Source organism: Myotis yumanensis, unplaced genomic scaffold (assembly GCF_028538775.1).
Source record: "Myotis yumanensis isolate MYYU_CA2020_CCGP unplaced genomic scaffold, mMyoYum1.0.hap1 SCAF_15, whole genome shotgun sequence".
Taxonomy (NCBI): Eukaryota; Metazoa; Chordata; class Mammalia; order Chiroptera; family Vespertilionidae; genus Myotis; species Myotis yumanensis.
In genome coordinates this window covers 44,531,379-44,554,102 of record NW_027223766.1, presented here as the reverse complement: position 1 = coordinate 44,554,102, position 22,724 = coordinate 44,531,379, and the positions used below count along the sequence as shown (strand labels likewise).

The following is a 22,724-nucleotide window of genomic DNA, read 5'->3' as shown; positions in this document are numbered from 1 at the left end:
AACAAGGAAATCGTTCCTTCTCTTTGATTCCACCCCCACCCCTGCACACACACTTTTAACCAGTTTTAGAATTGGGTCAATTAAATATTTTGCCATGTGTCTGGTTGGTTGGTGTTTCTAGGAGAATGGTGCCAATGTTTTGCTGAACAATATTTTTATCTCATTGATCCTTGCCTCAAACCCAAGAACACAATAGCGGTGGTAGGGAGGTCCTAGAATACCAGGCTGGGATTTTTTTTAAAAGAAGATACGTAAGTACAGGAGGAACACCAGTACATTAAACTGATCCCGAGGATAGATGTCAGGGCGTGTCTAAACCATGTCTACATTTAGTGTACTTTGTAAATAAAGCCCATAATTGGAACGCATGAGTAGTTAGAGCAGGTCTAATTGCATGAAACCCGTCTGAGAGAAGGAGCCATTCTGTTCTTGGCAGTTGGGATTCTAAGTGCCGGGTAGGCTGTGTGTCATTTAGAAATGGTTTGCTAGGGTTCAGACACGCTTCTCCTCCGGTGGGTGGAGATGAGGCGAGAGGGAAATAGCTGGATTTGCTCTGGTGTTGGGGAAGGAGAAGGGAAGATTTGGGATTCTGGCTCAAGATTTGGGTAACCAGGAGCAATGCTCAAGCAAAAGAGCTGGCTGATGGTGGTTTTGTGGCCAGCAGCTGACGGGCCTTTATTGGTAGGTATGTTGCCTGTTTTAGGCACTTGTGTTGGTGTTGTCTTCAATTACATCCTTGGCATGTAGCAAGGAAAGCTTTTGAAAGTAAACATAACGACAAAGAATTTCTGAATTTTATCTTCTGAAATTGGCCTAGGGTTCTGTAACTAAGTTTCTGACACCTCATTGGTTCTCTGAGATATTTATTTATTGAATGAATGAATGAATGAATGAATGAAGTGATTTCTAAATGGGACAAGTCCATGTAAATCAAATATCCCGTTTTTGAAGCATTTCCACAAATTAAATGATACTTGTGTAAGGAACTAAGTGACTTATATTAGTAGAGCACCTAGATGGGAAACTCTTAAATCATATATTATCTTAAAAGTCACATATAAAGGTAACTTCTAGATTATTTCATGGATTGCTAGTGGAGGGACAGGTTTATTTTTAGATCTGTTTTTGCATGTCTTACTGGAATTGGGGAGTAAGTCTACTCATGGTACCTTAATGACTAAGCTATCTGCTTTGTGCTCTGTTCTGGGCCAGTGGTTGGCGAGTGAGATCTCCACAAGGAATAATGGTGAAACAAGTGGCGGAATTTAGCACAAGGGTCAAAAGGGACCAGGTGGGATGTGATGACGTGGGAAAGGAGAGTCAAGAGTTAAATGGTTAAGAAGGAGGTGGAATTTGAGGTGGAGCTTAAAAGATTTGGGAGTTGGACAGCTAGAGGGGAGAAAGGAAGAGATTACAAGGGAATCTCCACTGTTTTGGAGATGGAGTTGAGTGTGAGACAGTAAGGATGATGATAATCTTGAGATTATTGTGAAACGGGAAATGAGGCGGTTGTGTGGAGCAGAGGTTTTAGGATTTTTTAAAATATGGGTTTTGGGGTGTTTTTTTTTTTTTGGTTGATTTTGGAGAGAGAGAAAGGGAGAGGGATAGAGAGTTAGAAACATCAGTCAGCTGCCTTCTGCATGCCCCTACTAGGGATTGAGCCTGCAACCCTGGGCACATGCCCTGACTGGGAATCGAACTGGTAATCTCTTGGTTCATGGACTGATGCTCAACCACTGAGCAACACTGGCTGGGCAGATTTGGGATTTAATATGATAAGTAATAAGAGGCCATCAGAGAGAAGTAGAAGATTGAAACTGTGGTTTTAAGATAAGCTTAATTTTCTATGTTCATGAATCCTTCTCATGACATTAGTATAATTTGCTGTTTCTGTAGTCATATACCAGATGTTGTCTTCAATAGATTTTACCCCCCTACCTTTTTACCCTAATGAATGATCAATAATGATTTAGTGACTCAACCTTTCTAAGTATTATATTTTTGTCTCTGTGTTTATACCTCTCTAAGTTAGAGTGCAAATAAACAGTGCAGTCCCCATTCCACAGGAAGGGGAGTAGATGAAATCAAAAGTTCTGATGCTAGAATTAAACCAGGAGCAGTAAGCCAGCTTTTCTCTTCCAGTTACAACTGAGCATTTCTAATGTGAAATATGTTGTAAATACTTGGGGAGGCAAAACATCAAAGCCTTCAGTTCATCAAAGCCAAATGTTAGTTTTTGAGTTGGTATTAATTTTGATCTAAAAGATTACAAAATGTCAAAAATTCCCCCCCTCCCAATTTTCAGTTGATGTTTTACAGCTTTATTGAGATACTAGAGGCCTGGTGCACGAATTTTTGCACGGGTGGGGTCCGTCTGGCTGGCCTGGATCAGGGCCAGGCCGGCTGAGGGGCCGAGGGAAGTTGGCCAGCCGGCCCCGCCCCTGATCAGGACAGTTGGTGGGCTGCAGTGCACATCATAGCGACCAATTGTTCCAGTTGCTTGGCTTTTATATATATAGACTAGATATCACACACCATAAAATTCATCCATTTGAAAGGTGCACAACTCACTGTTGTTAGCCTAGAGTTGTGTAACCATCACTGCCAACTAATTTTAGAACTTTTTGATTACTCCCACCCCTTGAAAAGACCTATATATCCATTAGCAGTCACTCCCTCCACTCTACATTTCTCACTTCCTCTCTTTTTCCTCCCACTCAGTTCTAGGCAACCACCAATACAATTTTTGTCTCCATAGGCCAGTTGATTTGTTAAAACTTGCTATTTTTATGGAATGTTACCATGGCTTTTTGGTGTCAGAAATCTGGGTTCAGTCCCCAGCTTATTAGTACTATGACCTTGAGAAAATTTCTTTGTAAAGTTTTTCTATATTTTTAAAACATGAGTAATAATGACTTCACAGTTTATTGATGTTAAGTGCTGTATGAGTTGGTTTTCTACAGGAGGTGTGTAACAATTATTAAAAGATGTTGAATATTAATTGTTTAGAATAGTTGGTGGAGTAGGGGGAACTAGAAGAGGGTAAAAGGGGTCAAATATATGGTGATGGAAGGAGGCTTGATTTTAGGTGGTGAACACAATGCAATGTATATACAGATCATAAATGATACACTTGAAACCTATATAATGTTACTAACCAGTATCACCCCAATAAATTTAATAACATTTTAAAAATAGTTCATGGGACATAATAGAATGCATAACAAATGTTTGGCTATGAAAAAAACAGATTTTATGTTTTTAAGGCTATGGTTTTATTATTTATATGAATTTAGGGTTTGACTTTTAAGATGGACATGTTTCTGGATTTTCCCGTAGAAGCTAGTATGTTAGTACATAAGTTGTTTTTGGATCACAAGCTCCTTTGAGAACCTAATGAAGGCTATGCACATATACTTGATTTTATTAAAGAAAATTAGGCAGTTCACAGATCCCCTAAGAGCATCCATAAACTCTCTGCATAACAGGTTAAGAGCCCATGAATGGCCTTTAAGTTGTTTTTCTTCATTGATCTTTCAGAGAGGGAGGAAGAGAGAGAGAGAGAGAGAGAGAGAGAGAGAGAGAGAGAGAGAGAGAGATCTGCTGCCTCCCACAGGCATCCCAACTGGAGTTGGAATCCGCAACCTAGCAACCTAGGCATGTGCCCCAACTGGGAATTGAACCCGTGACCCGTGGTACATGGGATGACACTCCAGCCGATCGAGCCACACTGGCCAGGGCACATGGTCTTTTAAAAGAGAGAGAAGACAGCTCTTCAAAGCTGAGGTGAGCAACCTCACACACTGGCAGGAAAACATAACCATCAGCCCAGTGTGTATATTTACCCTCCAATTTTTAATATCCATAGAAAAGTGTGCCTAGTATGTGCTTGGCCAAGCAAGGTGGGGTTGCTTCTAGGTATAGAAATGAAGAGCAGTATCCCCGAAAAACAGAACTGGGAGAGGAAGAACAGCAAGCAGAGAATATTTCATATTGTGAGCCATGCCCCTCGGGCCTGCACCTTTACATGGTCGAGCCCTTGTGTAAACAAGCATTGCATTCCCAAAGGACGGGGAAGTGGGAATTCACAACAGCCTTACTGTACAAGGTGAGTGGGTTGGCCTCCATGGAGTGTATTCTCCAGATAGCTTTTACTCACAGGTGCTTGATACCACTGTTGTGGATTTCACAGTGGCTGAGTGGCACAACTGCATAGCACCCTCAATAGATTTAACACAAGAAGTTCTTACCAGGTCTGAAAAGCAAATTTCCTCCTTACCAAGTCTGGTTTCCTAGTTCCTTCCCTTTATTTGAAACGCATTATGTGAGAAGATATTTGGATACCAGTGTTAAAATAATCCAACTAAGATCGCAAGTCAGGGGGGAAAGCCAAGTGAATGCTGGAGTGGCCAGGTGGTCCCTGTCAAATAAGAAAGATCACTTGCTACACAACCCTTAGTCCTTTACCAGATGTGTCTTTCGCAAATGTTTTTCTCCCACTCTGTGGCTTGCTTCTCATTCTCTTGGCAGTGTCTTTTACAGAGCAGAAGTTTTTAATTTTAATAAACTCAACGGTATCAATTATTTCTTCCATGGATTGTGCTTTTGGTGTTGTATCTAAAACATCGTTGTTATAACAAAGTCATTTAGATTTTCTCCTGGGTTACCTTGTCTTTTAGGAGTTTTATAGTTCTGCATTTTGCATATAGGTATACAATCCATTTGGAGTTTATTCTTGGGAGGGTGTCTAGTCTGTGTCTAGACTTTTTTTTTTTAACCTGTGGATATCCAGCTGCCCAGCACCATTTGAAAAGACTAGCTTTTCTCCATTGAACTGCCTTTGACCCTTTGTCAAAGATCATTTGACCATGTGGCTCTATTTATCTGCCTTAACCTTTTAGTGACTTGAAGATAAGTGCACAAAAGGTGGCATCTCTCCCTGGACTGGCTTCCCATGCTTGCCCTTGACAGGAGTTCTGAAGGCCATGGTCAGCGTGGGGAGTCAGGAAGGCAGGGAGCTGGCATGGAGGACGCTCCCTGTGGGACTTGGGAGTTAGGGACATTTCTGAAGGAAGGATTATAGCTGTCCGAGTGAAAGGGGGAGAGAGGCTCTGCCATTACTGGAATAAGAGAGTTCAGGCCTCATTCCCTCCTCTTCCGCAGGCTCCTCATAACACACTCAATTTAAGTGGTAAGATAATTAGAGCAACATTTTGTGTAACTACTAGAACCAGGGATTCCATTGAAACCAATATAATTGGTAATTCTCACCTTCAATTCTTCATTCTCCTGAAACCTAAAATAGAATGTGGGTTGTTTACAAGCAGATCTTTTGTGCGTAAGTTACCCCCTTTTTTTCCTCCACATCTGCAGGCTAACCTAAATTCCAGGTTTTCCATTTGGGGACTTGGCTGGCTCTTCCCATGGAGGCCAAGGCTAATTTAGCGATAGGTTAGTGCCTGGGGGAAGGGACTGGTTCACAGTACAGTTCCATTCTTCTTTCTTTATATTTCCTCCCTGGTAGTATCACTTCACTTTGTGGCTTCAGACCATTGTTTTCCACGCACACGTGGCTCAGGATTTGTTTTCCTGGCTCTGTGCCCATTTCTCTTTCATGATTCCAAGCACCTAGTGGCATTTTCCCTTGGACACCCCATTTATAACTTAAACACCAAAAGCAACACCTGCCAGTATCCCCCCCGACTTACCTTTTCCATTGCTGTTGCTATAAGTGGTGTTAGTGAGATGTCTCTGTTGCCAAGTCTTGACATTTCCAGTTGAGACCTTATAAAATCTCTCCCTTGTCCACATTCCATGGTCTTCCTCTAGATTAGCCTTCTTGACAGCCTTCCATCAACTCTTCCTAACACTTCCTAATGCACCCTTCTAATGATCTCATTTCCTGCTTCCCAAAATGTGTGAAGAGCTCACAATTTCCAGTTAGAGTTTGTTTGGGCTTCCTAAGCTAGCGCTCAGTGCTTTAAAATTCCTGGCCTTTCTACCCAGCTTTCATCATTATGTTTACATTTTCCCTCATGCTCTTTTCTACCTAACTACGCCAACTATTCTTCTTGTACCCCCATTTCCTATAAATATCTTACACTTTTTCACTTTCATGTCTTTGTTCTCAGACTTCTAAAGCCAGTGATCCTCAAACGTTAGCATGCGTCAGACCCGCCAGGAAGGCTGGTTGCAGCACAGAGCACTGGGCCCAGCCCTGGAGTTTCTGCTTGAGTCGGTCTGGGTTGCTGTCTGAGACTTTATATCCCTCAGTAACTGGTGAGGGTGACGCTGGTGGTGCAGGAACCCTACCTTGACCTTGAGAACTGTTCTTCTAGGCACATTCCGAAGCTGAGTTGGAAGCATCACAGTTCATATTTAATACATTTGGGTGAAAAGATAAATTTAGTTCTTAAGGAGGCTGTCCGTTATCCAGATCTGTGCATTGGAGCTCATGGACAATTATGTTTTGAACTTGAGAAGTGAGCTCTCTGCCAGCTGACAGGCCCTTTGCCTGTAAAAGTGCTGTTGAATTGAGGGTTATCCTTCTGTTTCCTTTCTACATATTGATGAGGACACTTGCCGTATTTACCCGTCAGCCACCAGTGTCCACACTCTGTCATTACGAAACAACAGGCCCTTCGACAGTCAACTAGCAATTACCAAACTACAGGCCTGAATTCTAAAAGCAGTTGAGCCAAGCAGTGCCAGCGTCTTGGTTGTGTCTTCTGTTACCAGGCCTACGCATAGTCTTGGAGCTTGGTGGCTTGGTAATTACACTCTTTGAAAGACTCGGGTGTCCCCAGGTGTCCTGGTAAGACAGTTTTACATTTTAGTCTTGTTTTGAAATGTAGGGATCATGTCCTTGTTCCATTCTCAATGGAAGTGTAAGCTACCTGTACCACCAGTTGGGGTAGGGAAAGAGGAGTGGGGAGGCACTGTGGCCTCTAGCCTATTAGAGGCGCTTTAATGCTTTTACCTTTGCAAGGGCATTGCCAAGGGTGAATGCAATTTGATTAGGGTATTTGCAACTCCTTAGAAGGTAATCAGTACCTAATAGAAGATTTTTCACTTCTCTTCTTACGGTTATATTCTGCTGGCTTGGCCTGCAGACCTTGAACATAGAGCTATATATGTTGGTGGCATGTGGCCTAGCCTCACGCAGAGAGAGGTAAATGGCCTCTGATTCAGTGGGGCTTCTTTTGTGAAGGATGAGCTTGGGGAGCGCTCTCTGATTGGTGACGGTACCTAAGGTGTTTCCCTTACACACCTCCGGACGTGTGATTATCTAACCTGAAATAAAGCTCTCCAAGGAAATGCCTCAGTATTCGAGATTGTTTTCTTACAACTTTTTTTTTAAATCTCCTACAGGTAAGTGACGAATCAGTCCTGCCAGAGCTTTGGGAGAGCAACTTGCCCACGGTTGAACTTTGTGATTTTATAGAAAACTGACTTGTCTGCTGTTGTGTTGTTCTCTGTACATTCTTCTCTCTGTTTCATAAACTTGGTTAATTTAGCAATGGGGTATCCTTTTCTGCCCAGGTGTATCTATTTATTCTTTAGAAATTATACATTGAGGAAAGGAAAGTAATTTTAGGAAAATCACAATGCATTAAGCATGTATATTAAAGGCATGAAATGTATCAAATATCTTAGTTATAGATTATTATGGATGAATATTACATGACTGAATGCATATCATTAATTAATACACCAAGCTCTTATTTCTGAAGTTTGTTTTATAAATGAGATTTCTGCTTAGTATTAGTCTGGTTAAGAGAGTATATTGCTGTTTATTAATCAATTTTTAAAAACTTCTCAGAATTTTTTTCTAGAGGTTAAAGTTTTATTAGAGATGTTCAAGTTCAATCCTTCATGTCCTAGGTGAGTGCAATGAGGTCCTGATAAATCACACTGATCACCAAAAACTGCCCTGTATCTGACTTCATCTTTGATTCAGAAGATATCTCAGGGTCTTATGGGATCGTTGTATTAAAAAATACTCTTCATTGTTTCTCTGTGCTGAATAAATGAATTTAGGTGGAGTCCTAGTTTGATAGGGTTTTGGATAAGTAGAATTTAACATATAAATCCTAATACTGTATACACATGTGATCTACTGGATTAGGTTAGGGACAAGGTGGGAAGGGGGAGGGAAGAGAACTAAATACTGGGGACACCAACAGCAGTTTCTCCTATGACTATAGACTTAAGAGTGTTGCCTTGTGGCTGTGTCTCATTTTCCCTGACACCAGTCATACCAGCGTCACACAAGATTGGGAGAGACTGCATTTCCCTCCAAAGCCCTAGGAAGGTGAAGGTCTGATTGGAAAGGCTGTGTAGAAAACTGCCGGGAAGAAACTGGAGACTTGGGAATGTAATTGTGTTTCCCCTCAGAATAAGAGGGGATGGATAACATGAAGGAATCAACGACCTGGAGGTTGTGGAGCTGAAGTTAAGCAACCAGTGGAAATACCTGAGTTGTCACCTCTCAGAAGATTCATACTGTTAGTGAAAAATACAGTGGTCATGCCACCCCCAAGACCTGGGCTTGAGTCTTCCTTCTTTCCTGCCCCCTCTGCTATGTGTGGTCTTGTAGGACCCTAGTCTTACATCCTTTGTGATGTTGATGGTGCCACTGCCTGGCCTACCTTGCATGGTTCAGTGAGCTTCAGATTCACTAAATGATGTGAAAGTGTGTCACAGACATAGAGCAACAGGATGAAATGTCTGGTGTTTTATCATGGTTGTATTATATTATATTGGCTGACCGTATTGTGGGCTTCTTAGATGTTTCTCTTAAAGAAATAGGGAATTTTAGCTTTAAAACACATTTTGTGTAAGAACATTGGAGTTGACTTTGGTAAGTTAATGAACTTAAACACTTAAATTCTCTCATAGCCTTTAAATATTTCTTGATTCTTTAAGAACCTTTCATTGGTCCTAATGCTATGCTGTTATGAAACCATTAATGGTGTTCTAGCTCCGGAAGCAAAGGCTACAGCTAATTCATCAGAATGATGAGGAATATTGTAGCGTTTTCAAGCATTCTAGTGCTCTCAACACTTATGAGAAAAAGAAATGTGAATCATAACAGATTTTAATTGGTCATATTTTACATGCCTTAAGCTTTTATATTAACGATTACACTTATTAATTTTATGTGAAATACAACTAACAAGCATATACACCATGCCAAAAAATATTTTTTCAGATTGTTCTAAGTTTCCCTGAGATTGGTAGTCTCTCTCTCTCTTTTTTTAACCATTCTGACCTAGCATGGGCATTATCTTCATACTCTAATCCCATTGTAAATACTGATATTTAAGAGGGTGTATGTGCGTCTGTTTTTGTGTGGTCGTTCATGTATATCTTTATTTTCTAAAGTTTACGTAAGTGCAGTTCATTAGTAAGGGCCCCCAGGGCTAATAATGGCTTCTATCAGATGTCATGGCAGACTGACTTTTTAAAATTTGGTAGCAAAAATATATGGAAGAATTCTCATTCCTCCATTGCAGGTTGAAGAAAAAATGGTCTTTTTATAAAATAAGTCCTCTAAGTTTTGGCATGTTCTGCCATCTTTTAAAAAAATATATTTTTATTGACTTCAGAGAGGAAGGGAGAGGGAGAGAGAGATAGAAACATCAATGATGAGAGAGAATCATTGATCGACTGCCTCCTGCACGCCCCACACTAGGGATTGAGCCCACAACCCGGGTATGTACCCTGACTGGGCATCAAACCGTGACCTCCTGGTTCATAGGTTGACACTCAATCACTGAACCACACTGGCCAGGTTGTTCTGCTATCTTTCATCTCAATGAGAGTTCACATGAATAATTTTAGTTGTCATAGATACTTTTTCCTACACTTATTCTTATCATAAAAGCTTCACTACCCACCTGTATTCTGAGAAGCGACGTGGAAGTAGCATCTATTGAGTACCTACTACGTGCCAGGCAGTGTTAGACACTTATGTGCATGTGGTCCTTACAACCACCATAGAAGGTAGTCATAGAATCTTCACTTTTTAGAAGAAGAAACTCCTATGAAGTGTTGCTGTCATTTGAACCCAGGTCTACCGCACACTGACAAGTTCATATTTTCCCCACCACTTCTTACGGAGGCATAATTACTCTTTTTCTAACATGCCAGTAAAGCCCATTTCATGTTTTAGAATCAGTAAACTTAAAGGAGCGTTGTCTCCATTTTCTTTACTTTGTCTTACAACGTTACACGAGGTAGGAGGTAGGTAAACCCTCTGTCGGCAGCAAAGCCTGTGGGTTTTCCTCTCTTCCTCAGAAGTTTTTAATTGCTCTTGGCACAGCTCGTGGTGAACGAACACAGCTTGCGGGGGTGGAAAATGAAATGTTAACGAATAAAATTGTTAGCCAACTCAAAGAGTTGCTTTAAACAAAGGGGGTGCAGCTTGCAGGCATATTTTATAATCTATCTTTAAAACATAACCAAAGCCCGTTGGAGATGCCAAAACAACTGTCCAATTGTTACAATGGTCTTATTTGTTCTTGGTGACGGAGCCCCGACACTGTCGGTATTAGCTGGACAGGCAGAGAGGATGGAGGAGTGACATTTGTGGGTCAGAGAGGTTCCATGACTGGCCTAATGGAAACCTGGAGGTGGACTCCTGGTTGGAGTTCTTGATGCATCGATGGGAATAAATGCCACAGAGATTGAGTCAGTGCCATCTTTTCTTGTACCTGCAAGTTCGTAGAATGTGAACTGTAACTTGACATGGTCTGCTGAAGCCAGGAGCTGGTTGGGACAGCTCAGGACCGTCACTCAGGCTGCCATTTTGGAAATGTGGGTCTTTGGTCATAAGGGAAACGAAGGGGAAAGTGAATTCATTCAATGAACATGGATTGAACATTTTCTGTGCTTGATAGAAAAACAGGTGCCTGGGGGAGGTCTTCATCTGCTTGGGATCAGCAGACATAAGTCAGGGTGTCCTATAAGTAAGAGGCATGCAGAGGAATGGAGCCATTGTGTGGTCAGGAGGGGGAGAAAGTTCATGTGGCCGAGCTTGGGTGAGAATGTAAAATGTTCTTTTGTGCTCACTCCCCCTTCTTCCTGGTAGTCTCAGCCTCGATATCCTTTCCTCCATGAATCCCTTTCCCTGACCCCCACCCCAGGACTGGCTTAGGTCCCCTGGTTGTGGGGTCCTGCAGTAGGTGTACCACTCTTAGCAGACCATCTACCCCCCGCCCCCCTCCGCCCAGATTATAATGGACTCTTACCTGTCTCCTACCCGACTGTAAGCTCCCATGAGAGGAAGAGCCAGGCAGACACAGCACCTGCACTTAGTAGGTACGTAAATTTTTTCTGAATGAAGTGAAGCTGTAAAGGTTTGAATCCAGTTGGGGAGGGCCCTGTAATAATACTAGGTGATATTTATTGATTGCTTACTATGTGCTAGGCACTGTAAAAAGGGCTTGCCGCATGTTAACTCATTTAGTTTTTCAACAATCCATGACATAGGTACTGTTATTATTCTGTTTTAGAGATGGAGAACCCAAGACATGGAAAAGGGAATGAGCTCGCGAAGGTTGCTTAGCTTGTAAGCGCAGAGCCTGGCTCAGCCCTGGCCGTTGGGACCTGGAGCCCCGCCCTCACCCACTGTGCTCCCTGCCTCTAGCTCACCCTGCGGGGCAATTTAGACGGGCTCCTGGGGCCAGTGGGGGCAGTTAGTGCTGTGAGCTGGGGAGGTGTGAGCAGATGTGCCCTGTGGCACAGGGATCCTGGCACTGCTGTGTAGATGGACTGTACGGAGAAGACGCACAGAGCAGTGCAAAGTCGGTCCTGAAATGGCAATAGTAAGACATATCAGCGTGAGTTATTGACGTAGTAAATACCCAGAGCACTTATGGGCCAGGCTCTGTTCACAGTGCTTTACATATGGAAGCAACCTAGGTGTCGGTCAGTGGATGAATGGGTAATGAAGATGTGGTATATATGCAATGGAATATTATTTAGGTATGAAAAAGAAGAAAATCTTGCTATTTCCAACAACATGGATGGACCTAGAGGTTGTTATGCTAATTGAAATAAGTCAGAGAAAGACAAATATTGTATCATTTCATTTATATCTAAAATCTAAATAAAACAAATGATTAAACAGAACAAAACAGAAACTGGCCCATGGATATAAGAATAAGTTGATGGTTGCCGAAGTGGAGGGGATGGGGGGATGGAATAAAAATAAAAGAAATCCAAAAAATAAAACCAAAATAAAAATAAATTTAAAAATCTGATCACCAGTGACCTGGGCCCCAGTGTAGCTGAGCTGCCTTGGTCCTTTTATTTCTGCTCTGGCCCTGGCCCTGGCACTCCAGGGATGCCTAACAGCCAGGGCAGAGTGGTGAGAAAGTTAAAAAAACAACAAAGTTTGCAAATATGAACTGATTTAATGCTCATGGCAACCTGTGAGACAGGCTATGCCCACCATCCACTTTACAGATGAGGAGCCTGAGGTCCAGAGCGGTCCCCAGCTGGCAAGCAGCAGAGCCGAGCAAGTCGGGTCCCAGGCTCCTAACCACTGTCCCCTGCTGCCGCCGAGTCTTCCTGTGAGTGGGAGGGTGGCTGGTAGTCGCGGTGATGTTTCCACTCCAGACAGTACGTGATCTCAAGTGATATTTTGGAGATAGATTCTTCCAGTTGTAAAAGCACCTGCTTTTACATTTGTCTGGAACTATATTCTATTTAATATATGCTGGCTTAGAGCAGGAAAAGAAAAAAAGACACAGAGCCCTGCTGAGGGGTATGGAGGAACATATAAATATATATAAAGAAAAGACAATTTCAGCCAGAGAAAAGGTAAATGAAAAAAATAAGACCAGGTAATTTAATTGACCTGTGCCATCCAAAAGCCACATCTGTCCTTTGACCGCTTGAAATGTGGCCATTTCAAACTGAGAAGTGCTGTAAGTATATAATATGTACTAGAATTCAAAGACTTCATATGAAAAGAACATTATAAATATCTCATGAATAATTTTTAAAAATGTTTTTATTGATTTTTTAGGGAGAGGGAGAGAGAGAAAAACATAGATGTGAGAGCATAACATCAATGGACTGCCTTCTGCACGCCACCAACTGGGGCTCAAGCCTGCAACCCAGGCATGTGCCTTGACCTGGATTCGAACTGTGACCTCCTGGTTCATAGGTCGATGCTCAACCACTGAGCCACGCAGGCTGGGCAAAATGTAAATTCTTTATAGACTAAACCATAGGAAATTGCTGACATTTCTGACCTGCAGTATGGCAAGTTCATCTGACGGAACCTGACATTGCATTTGTAGTTTTGGATTTGCTTGTTTCACCGGTGATGTGCTTGGTCTGCTAGCAAAGAGCACACTGTTTCCTAATTATTTGGTCATTGGTGGGGGCCCAGAGGCCAGCACCCCATCCTGTCGGCTAGTGGAGTACAATGCCCAACAACAAATCTATGTGGAAATGGAAGAAAACCTGACTGGCCACAAACTGGAACTGTCATAAATAATAGAACATCTCAAAGGCAGTACCTTGAACATTTCCTATTTCATGAACCTTCATCTTTGTGAGCCTGGTGGCTTTTGGGACCCAGAGGGAGAGATCAATGTCATTAGCACCTTTGGATCTTGGCTCTGTCAAGTCTCTGGGGGCATTTATTATTATTGTTGCACAGGCAGACTTTCTCCAGGAAGGTCTTGGCTCAGGACAAGTAAACTGAAAGGTTGGCATTCTCAGTAGGGGAGTGTTGTTGGGAACAGAAGTTGGGATGTGTTTATTCTCATGTAAAAAGGCCATCAGTGCTGGCTCAGGTAGTCTTGTGGCCAAGTTCTGTTTCCCGAGTCCACCTTGGCGGCCTCATTATCTGTTATTACAGCTTTTCCCTGTGCAGGGGGCCTGGGACAGTGAGAGGCAACCACACACCAGGTGAATCATTTTCTTAACAGTCTTTGACTCCAGAGCCTCTGGTGGAAATGTTTGTTCACATTAGAGGGGAAGATGGTTAATACCTAAAATCTTTCCTTTTGCGTAAACATTTTCTGGCCTGTGAAATATCTGTACTTACTGCTGGGGACTGGTGAGTACAGCCAGCGATGATGATTACCTTTGAACTCCCCAGTGGGACGGGTCTAGTGGCTCTGGGCATCTGGGGTGGTGTGAGTGGGAGAGGTGACTGTCACTTCCCCAGGCCTTTTGGAAGTTAAAAGTTGACTGGGTATCTGTGCTTCCCTGGAAAGATGAGGCATCATTTCCTGGTAGCCTACGTGCTGTTTAAGTGAATTTTCTAAAAGCAATAGAGGTGTGGTCTGTCCCTTCTGTAATTATTGAGATCTGAGCCATAAACCAGAAGTATATCGCACAGTTTCTAGATTGCTCAGCTCTGCACATAGTGTGACATCTGTGTTTACTGTCAAATGGTCAGCCAACTAATAGATGTCACCAAGTACATTAATTCACCACTTTCTCAACTCCTGAAGAACTCCTATTTTGGTAGCTTCATATCGAGGTGGAGTTAGGTTTAGGGTTAGTTACAGATTTTTTATTCATTTATTTTTCAGTCCTGATCAGTTTCTTTTGTTTGGGTGTGTTCTTGAGCGATGATTGTGAACACCGGGCTTAGTTATGATGGACTGAGAAAGCCGTGTGATCTCCTGGGAGGTGGCTTGAGTTTGAGGAGCAGCCAGTCACTTACTTTTTTTCACAGAGTACTTGACCTGCCTAAAAGAGCAGATGCATCTACACAAATATAAATAACTAGAGACCCGGTGCACAAATTCGTGCACAGGTGGAGTCCGGTCAGCCCGCCCTGATCAGGGCTGATTGGGCCAGGCATGCCTGGGGGAGGGGCCAGGAACAGTTGGCTGGCCGTCCCGCCCATGATCAGGGTGGAGGGGGGCAATCGGGGGCCAGGGCGGCTAGGGGGAGGGGCTCCAGGCGGTTGGCTGGCCAGCCCACTCCCTGGTTGAACTCCCAGTCGAACTCTTGGTTAAACTCCAAGTCAAGGGGACAATTTGCATATTAGCCTTTTATTATATAGGGTTGTTTGTATTGGGTTTTTCTTTTACAGTTTTCTCTAGCTGTTTCACACATCTCTTCCATCTTCACGTGAAACTCGGGAGGTTGGCATTGCTGTTTCCTCATCTTACAGATAAGGAAGCCCACGCTCAGCATTTCAGTGCAGGATTCTCTCTACCTCCCAACTGCCCTGTGGCCTGACATTCCCACAAGTGGCCAAAACAATTATGCGAATCCAGTTACTCAACATAAGTGGAGACACGATTATCTATCATGTATCAGTTCTGATCTTACTTTAGGTAAGTCCTGCTGGTACATCCTGCTTTCCTGCTTGTTCATTCTTCAAACTCCTGTTTCAACACAATGTGCTGTGTGACCTCCACACCTGCCTCTTCCTGTATTCCTGAGTCAGTGTGGAGCTCTACTCCTCATTCCAGTGACCAGATCAGAAACCTGGGTGTTAGAGTTAATATTCAGGTGATGTGGGCAGACCATGTGATCTCTAAGGGTCAGTTGTAAATTCGGAATTAAAACCTGCCTTGTTGGATGTTGGTCATATTTTGGGATAAAGGCTCCTTGAGGACAGCAGCTGCTGTTGTCATTTTTTAAAAAAATCATCATATCCTCTCACTCACCCCTTACTTAACCAGTTGGCAGGATCTGGAGATTTTACCCACATTAATTTTATTGATTCAGTCTTCTCCTTTCCAATCCTTCCACCCTTGACTTCCTACATAATTACTGCCATAATTTGACTTCTCACCCTAATCCAGTCCAGCCCCTCTAATCCATCATCTATACTACACCCAACCCAGATATTTCCAAAATAAACAAATTTAAACTTCCCCTTCAAGTCCTTCATTTGCTTGCAGAATAAATACAAATTCCCTAGTTTTTCCCCAAAGGCCCTCCAGGATCTGACCGTCCACAGTCTCATCTCACACACCCTACCCTCCACTGTGCAGCACTGGGACTCCTCTGAGTTCCCCATCCTGTCTTGACCCCCTAAATGCTACCAATCCCCATGCCTCAGTTTCCCTTATTTTCTCCCTGCCCTCCACACCTCTTTCCTCTGCCTACCTAGTGTCCACTCGTATTCAGTTTTGTGATCTTAGCACCCTACACATAGTCGGTGCTCAATGAATGAATGAATCAACTCTTATCTTAAGTGGCTACAGAGTGGCCAGCATCTTTACACTAGGGACCCTCTCAAGTCTCTAGCTACCTTGGGAGGCTGACAAGGCTGGAAAGAGATTGGAAGACCCTGGTTGGTAGCTGGGCTACCAGGAGACCTAGAGTCTGCACCTGGAAACTCTGGGGGAAGAGAAAGGATGGCACTGTTGCCACATTCTCTCTGCTTTACCAGCAGCAAGAAAACCTATTCGAGATGTATCTAAATTCAAGTATATACAGCAGCTGTCCCATTAGGAATTTATCTAGAATTGCCATTTGGCTATTTAGAATATTTTTTATTTTATTTAATTTAATTAATTTATTTTTTTAAATATATTTTATTGATTTTTTACAGAGAGGAAGAGAGAGAGATAGAGAGTTAGAAACATCGATGAGAGAGAAACATCGATCAGCTGCCTCCTGCACACCTCCTACTGGGGATGTGCCCACAACCCAGGTACATGCCCTTGACCGGAATCGAACCTGGGACCTTTCAGTCCGCAGGCCGACGCTCTATCCACTGAGCCAAACCAGTTTCGGCAGGCTATTTAGAATTTAAACCATACTTATTCTTACATATTCCCTGCAAAAACAATAGTTCTCCCCCCACCAGCAACAGCCAGCTAAGAGTGGTTGTCTGTGGTTACCAGATGCAAAACCTCCATTAGCTGAAAAGCAGCAAAGCCAGGCCTGCTCTGCACAGAGGCTGTAGGGCCTTGCACCGTTGGGATCAGAATGACACCTGTGCACTGGCATCTGCTAGCTCTCCGAGGAAGGTTTCAAGGCACTTGGACGCCGTCTGTAGAAAGACACTTAATGCCTCCCATCTTTATGTTATGCTTTACGTCTTTGGAAAACAGAAGCAGCATGAAAAAAAAAATCACTCAATCGCATGTATGTTCTAAGCAACTAGAAATCTAAGCCTTTCTAAAACTTCATGAAAAGTGGAGATATTTGCAGTGCTCCCTTCAGAGGCAAAGCTGCTGAAGAGGTTTGCGAATTGGCATCTCTCCGGCAGGTGTGTCTGGAACAGAATCACAGCGTCCACCGCATCCACCAGCTGTGTCTCTTGTAAATGCAGACCCGTGTTAAAGAGAAGGCTGTGACCAGAGACGAGGCTTTGTTCTCTACAGTTAGGTTGCTCTCTTTCTGTGTGTTTTCATAAGCCTTTTACTGAAGTACAACACAGAAAATAACACAAATCATAAGCTTACAGCTTGAATTTTCAAGTTGCCCTCTTAATATGCTAATATGGAATACATTAATAATTTAGGATTTGATGCTACCACCTATTTCTTATTTAATTAAATGAAGGAGTTGGGGAGGATAGAGATAGGAGTGAAGTTCTGAATGCCATTCTCTTGACACAGATGTTTTAATAGCCTTCCCATGACTCACGTGCTCATGGAGGCCAAGTTTTGTTTTCCTGGTGGTAATATCTGAGCCACTCATTGCCTGTAATTTTGTTGTTGTTAATCCTCACCTGAGGATATTTTTTTTCCATCGATTTTTAGAGAGAGTGGAAAGGAGTGGAGAGAGAGAGAGAAACATGGATCTGAGAGAGACATACCAATTGGTTGCCTCCCACACGGTGCCCTGTAGGGACTGGGAATCGAGCCTGCAACTCAGGTACATGCCCTTGACCAGAATCGAACCCAAGACCCTTCAGTCTGCAGGCTGATGCTCCAACCAGTGAGCCAAACAGGCTAGGGCATAGCCTATAATTTTTACCTCCACTTCTGTTTCTTTAGCCTTTTGAATACATACATGAATTCCATTAAGGCCCCACACACATATACATGGTTGGCTCCTGCCTCTGTGTGTCAGGTAGGACAGTCTCTTCCGCCTAAATTCAGTAATTGGTAGTATTCTACCTTGTTTGCTTTATTCTCTTTTTTATATAGATTTGGGGGTGTGGGTGGGGGTTGTACTATTGATAGTACATTTTGGTCAACAGCAGACTTGCCCCTGAACGCTTCGGCATTCACCTGCTATAAGCAAGGATAATATATTAGAAAGTCAGTGATGACTCTATAATATTTTCTAATATCCAGTCTATATTCAGATTTCCCCAGTTATTCCAAGAACGTCTTCTTTAATTTTGTCATTTAAACCATTGTGCGCTAGAATTTTTATCGCCTGTGATTTATCAGTGTGTCCAGTGATGGTGACAGCTCAGTGGAGGGACGGTGGTGGAGCGCTGCACTTCATACATTAGACAAACGAGCCACTCTCCCCGGAGAAGACAGCACTTGCCTGTCTGCTGTTGGCAGTTCCCTCCTTGCTTAATGCAGCAGTGGAGGCAGGGATGGAATGAGTGAATGAGGATTCATAATACCCATCACCACTGTGAATGATCCACTTGCAACTTTTAGAAACCCACGAATGTTTATTTGGTAAAGCTAATTGAGTCAGATGCCATTGGCTGAGGCAGCCAGGTACAACTGTTGGTAGCAGCTAGGAACCATCTCTTGTGTGCCGGTTTGCCAAAAACTGGCACAGAGCATAGCTCTGTGATCTTAGCACCAGGGGCCCTCTCAATTATCTCAATTATTGCATAGCTCGGGGCAGAATATTTGGGTGGGCCTCAGGAGTTTTCCAGGCATTTGGACCTTGTGGTACAATAGACTTTATTATTATTATTTGGCACACTTTAAAATTTATAGACTAATTGAATAGATAGTACATAGAGTTCTATATACCCCTCTACTCTCCCCATTTTGCTTACTGTGTAACTTTATTATTGTGTACATTTGTGTATAGTGCAATTAATGAGCCAATATTGGTACACTGTTAATAGCTATAGTTCGTAGTTTGCATTAAGGTTCACATTTTGTGTTGTACAGTTCTATGGGCTTTGACAAATGCATAATGTCATGTATCTATCATTACAGTTCCATATAGTTTTGTTGTCCTCAAAACCCCATGCTTCAGCTTTTCACCCCTCTTTCTCCCCGCCGGAGCCCCTGGCAATCACTGATCTTTTTACTCTTTCCATAGTTTTACTTTTCCCAGAATGTCATTCATGTAGGTGAAATCATGCATTAATGTAGCCTTTGCAGACTGACTTTTTTTTTCACTTAGTAATATGTACTTAAGGTTCCTCCATGTCTTTTGGTGGCTTGATAGCGCTTCATTTTATCCCAGAATAATATTACACTGTGCCACATTTCGATTATTCATTCACAGGTCTTGCTGTTTATGTTTAAACAAATGATAGAACATTTCAGCTCATAGTAGGTGTTTGATAAATAGTTATTAAAGACCTAGTTAGATTGAATCCCTAATTTTTCTGGCAGGTATAGAGTGCCAAGGGAGAGTGATGGAAAAGGCAATTAAGTTGTTGGGCATTGATGTTTACTAATGTGAGGTGTTGTTTAAGGAGAGAGCATTTAGCCTGGCCAGCCTGGCTAGGTGGTTGAGCAACGACCTATGAACCAGGAGGAGGTCATGGTTCAATTCCTGGTCTGGGCACTTGCCCCAGTTGTGGGCTGGACCCTCAGTGTGGGGCGTGCAGGAGGCAGCCAGTCCATGTTGATATTTCTTTCTCATCGATGTTTCTATCTCTCTCTCCCTCTCCTTTTCTCTCTCTAAAAATCAATAAAACATTAAAAAATATATTTAACCCTGCCATGGCTTCGCCCAGCATCAGTGGATGGCTCTTATCTCGGCTGCCAGCAGCAGTTTAAAAATTCCCGCTAGAATTTCCCTAACACAGTAGCCACCAGCCACATGAAGCTATTTGAATTTAAATTGATTATAAGTAAGTAAACAAAACGAAATAAATCAGCACGCCTGTTGCATTAGCCACACTCCAGCAGCTCAATAGCCACTAGGTGGCCAGTAGCTACCATTTTGGACAAGGCACGTATGGAACATTTCTGTTGTCATAGTAAATTTTACCGGACAGCCTTGATCTCGAGCATTCAAACAGAAGGATGGAATTGAAATTAGTTGACCAGGCGGATTTCGGCTTCAATGCTGAACTGCTTTGTGCTGTGACAATTTTACAATGGCAGAGGGGAAGGCCAGAGATTTGTTTGCTGGAGGAAAGTTGCTTAAAATAACTTCCTGGGGATAAAAAGGTTGCCTGGGCCAGTGAAGCTGTGAAATCCTCCTTGTGTGACAGCCCCGGGAGGCAGGGCTTGACAAAGGTTCAGGCCCTTGATCAGCCAGTGTTAAGGAGTTTTACAGAACTCTGGGCTCTCGCTTGTTTAGTTTGGTGAAAAAGCAGAGGCTTTCTCTAATTTGAGGGGTTGGGGTGGGTGTGGAGAGGGAGTGAAACTGCTCAGCTAATAAAATGGCAGATTGTACACCCATCCCTTCAGTCAACTCCCGAGGTTGCAGGAGGCCAGGAATGTGACACCTGAATGATCATCAGATATTTGCCTTGAAATTGAAATTACTCTTAACTTGGGAACAAAACAAATGGCAAGGTTTTTTGTTGGGGTTTTTTTTTGCCAGTTCTTTGGATTTGATCAGATCTAATTTCCTTCACGTGGTGAGTCCCACGCTGACACAAAAGTATTATGGGCTGTTAATATACTTCGATTTCAGGTCTGTATGCATTTTATGGATGGCATTTTCATAAAGTCTTTGGTGTATTTTTCTCTAAGCAGAAGTGCGGATAGCAGACATGACACTAAATTGTGCTTTTTCCTTAATGCCTAACCTGGAAATTGGCTTTTGGTGCTGGTGAGGGTTTTTAATATAATTTTTAAATGAAGATGCCAGATTACGCTATACACATGTTGTAGCTTTAAGCATCGATTTTTCACCTTTTGAAATGCTTGAGTTTCTAAGAGGCCTAATGTGGAAAGGCGGGTTTGACAGGGTAATAGATCTACTCGAATTCCTGTGAAAAGACTTAAGACATTCTGGTATTTGGACGTTCAGTCAGGATGTGACCACTTGGAATCATGACTGTCTTATAAACACAGGCTTAGAATTGATAGTTTTCTCTAAGAATTGGCACAGAGAAAATAGAATATTATCTTGCAGATGAAGAATGGGGCATGCCAGATCTCCAATGAAGACAGATTTCCCTTCAATGTTTCAGCTAGTGTCACCTGCAGAACAACCCTTACAAGAGTTGCTGAGGTTTAATCAGCATTTAATAATTATTGCATTCGTTCGACCGACTTTTCAAAGCAAACATGTCCCTTGAATGCAAGGCAGCTTAACAGATGGATTTCTCATATCTGCTCTGGTTTTAACTTAATTTTGAAGATATATTTTAACTTTAGATACTGTTTCATGTTAGCGAAGTCTAGAGAAATTGATGATGGTTTCTTAGCATGGGATTCTCTTCTTAAAAGCCGTGAATGGGAAAAGAATCAATATTAGTGATTTCCAAGTGGCAGCTTTTTCCAGAGCCCCCGGCACGATTGATCACAGCTGCTTTGGTAAAGGATTTTAAAAGAATAATCTGCATTAAAAACATTCTTCTCGGGTATGAGCGTCAGCAGTTCCTAGTATGTTTGGGGCGGGGGGGTGTGTGGCGCTGGGCTGCACTGTGGCCGCTTGGAGGGATTGTGGCTGCCCCTGGGGCCAGGGCAGCGGGGCAGAGGGGCGGCTGTTAGGTGAGGAGCTGTTGGCTCGCATGCCAGAGAGGTTACCCGGGCAGCTGCAGTCATTCGGCCTCCAGCGCAGGAGGGGCCAGAAGCAAGTGGTTTTCGGACGAACAGTGTGCAAGGTTAACAGCAGGGAGAGAGAGTCGGAAGTATGTCTTTGTTCCGAGCCCTGCTGTGGGCAGGTGTGTTCCGTCAAAGTGAGGAGTCATGGAAGCTGATAGCCCCCAGCCTCCAAGTCCTGAGAACCGTGTGGAGAGGAGGACGCATCTTCATGGGCATCTAACACATGAGCCCATGGCCAGGCTATTCCGAGGCCACACGCTGACCTTGTACCAATTAAATAGCCAGCCTGGCTCTGTGGGCAGAGGCACTGTCTGGAGGCGGGGTGCCTGGAGCAGTTAACTCTATTAGAAACAGGTCTCATCTTGAAGAGCAAGTGACAGGACCCGAGTGAGAGACCATGGATGTGGGCTGGGCTCCCACGGTGTGTCATTCTCGGGGAGACGCTGTGCTCCCTGGGGAGTGAAGACGTAACAGGTAGCCCAGGTGGCTTTCCTCCTAAGAAGGGGGGCTCTTTGACATCGGTTGCTTCGCAGAAGGCATTTGCAGCAATACGGTGGCCCATTCATTTGCAAGGAATGGAAGATCCCAGGGATGCGGGAACTTTTAGGAAATATAGTGTTCAGTGTATCGTCATCATTTTTTATTTTGTACCCTTGGGTGCTAAATCACCGCAGAGGCCTCTGGGATGGTTTGCTTCAGAACTGGGGAATCGCCCTGGCCCGTCAAGGGCATGATGTACCTGCACTGCAGGTTCCCCGCCCTGGTAGGGGCCTGTGCTGGAGGCAGCCAGGTGATGTGGCTCTCTCACATCGATGTTTCTCTCTCTTTCTCCTCTCTCCCTCTTCGCCTCTCTTCCACTCTCTCTAAAATCAAAGGGGGAAAAATCCTCTAGTG

The 22,724-nt window shown here is 43.3% G+C and overlaps 1 protein-coding gene across 1 annotated transcript in view; it reads left to right on the top strand.

The window, feature by feature from the left end:
• Window positions 1–22,724, top strand: part of SDC2 (syndecan 2) — a 90,740-nt gene that overhangs the window by 47,384 nt on the left and 20,632 nt on the right. The window lies entirely within an intron of this gene.